The sequence below is a fragment of the Alligator sinensis genome, unplaced genomic scaffold, assembly GCF_000455745.1.
Source record: "Alligator sinensis unplaced genomic scaffold, ASM45574v1 scaffold52_1, whole genome shotgun sequence".
Lineage (NCBI taxonomy): Eukaryota > Metazoa > Chordata > Crocodylia > Alligatoridae > Alligator > Alligator sinensis.
In genome coordinates, this window is record NW_005842152.1 from 1,591,178 (window position 1) to 1,592,712 (window position 1,535).

Sequence of the window (1,535 nt, forward strand, 5' to 3'; positions counted from 1 at the left end):
TCCTGCCTATGCAGGGGGTCGGACTCGATGATCTATTGAGGTCCCTTCCGACCCTAACATCTATGAATCTATGAATCTATGAATCTCTACCAACCATAGGGTCTGAGACAAGTCTGAAATCCTGGTTCTGAGATAGAGTGAGCAATATTCCCATATTTGATTGGCCATATTCGATTGGCCATGTCTGTACAACCTCCCTAAAAAATCTGGGACTGCTACTGAGAAAAAAAAACTCTCCCCACCTGCATCTAGGCCTGGTAATTAGGCAGAGTGGATGGATCGTCAGCAGGGGTTCCTAGGACAGACCTAAGTACATTAGTTTCTTTTATTGCTAAGGAATTGTATACCTCTACATAATCCCTTGGTTTTTGCAATATAAACCCTGCAGTTTGAAAGCCCTTTTCTATTTTGTGTACCCAGGCACCAGAGTCAACAGAAGTTGGGTCTTTGCACCTAGGGTAGACTACAAAGTCCATAGATGAGGATAATAAAAGGCTCTGCCACCCTTTAAGTCAGAGATGGTACATCTATACATGCAAACAATTCAGGAGCAGTTTACTCTTGAGAAAACTACTCAAGAGTAAACTCTCCTGGGCACGTGTCTACACATGCAGGGATGTAGAAGCAGATTTGCTGCTCCTAGCATCAGACTACTCCTGCTTCCTGTGGTCCTGCAACTGGCCCCTGAAGCAGCCAGGGGGAGCTCCAGTCTCCCCCTGGGTGCTAGCCCAGGGGCCAAGAGACAGCTGTCTCCTGGTGGGGGGAGTGACATTTCTCCCTGCCCCTGGGAGCTGCCTGCTGCCAGGGCAGGTTCGGCCACTAGAGCCCAGGTGGAGACAATGTCCCTCTGCCCTGGCAGCAGGGAACTCCCAGCCCCTGCTTCATGATCATGGGGCTGGTGGTCACAGGCAATCCTTATCACAGGCTTGTCCTTGGCTGGGAGATCCTTCTCATGAAGCTGGCATGGGGAAATAAGGATCTCCCAGCCTGGGTCCTGTGACCATGGGACTCAAGCTGGGAGATAAAGATCTCCCAGCCCTGGCCCCAGAACCATGGAGTTGATGCTGGGAAATAAGGAACTTCCAGCCCCAACCCCGCAATTGTGGGACTCAGGATGGGAGAGAAGGCTCTCTCAGCCCCAGGATTATGGAGTGAGGGCTGGGGGATCCCTGCTGCCAGGTTGGGGGGACAGTCAGGTGGCAGCTCCTGGGGGCAGGAAGGAATCTCCTGCCCCTGTTGCCCGGCTCACCGGGAGTACATTTGCTTCCATTCAGGCATCTACATATGCACTACTTCACAGTTACTAATCACAAGTAAATTTGCTATGTCATTTGCAGTTAGCAAATTTATGCACAACTAGAACTAATTACTGCGCAGTAAGCATCTGCACATGTAGATGTGGATGCTCACTGCACAGTAATTAGCACAAGTGCACAGTAAAGCATCTTGCGTAGACACACCCAGAAACTCCTAAGGGGAGGTCCATACAGAACAGTACAAATCTAACAGCTGTGTTATGTTAGTGGGTGGGGATT

The 1,535-nt window shown here is 50.1% G+C and overlaps 1 protein-coding gene across 4 annotated transcripts in view; it reads right to left on the reverse strand.

The window, feature by feature from the left end:
* MYOM2 (myomesin 2) overlaps positions 1 to 1,535 on the reverse strand; it is a 155,277-nt gene that overhangs the window by 37,745 nt on the left and 115,997 nt on the right. The window lies entirely within an intron of this gene.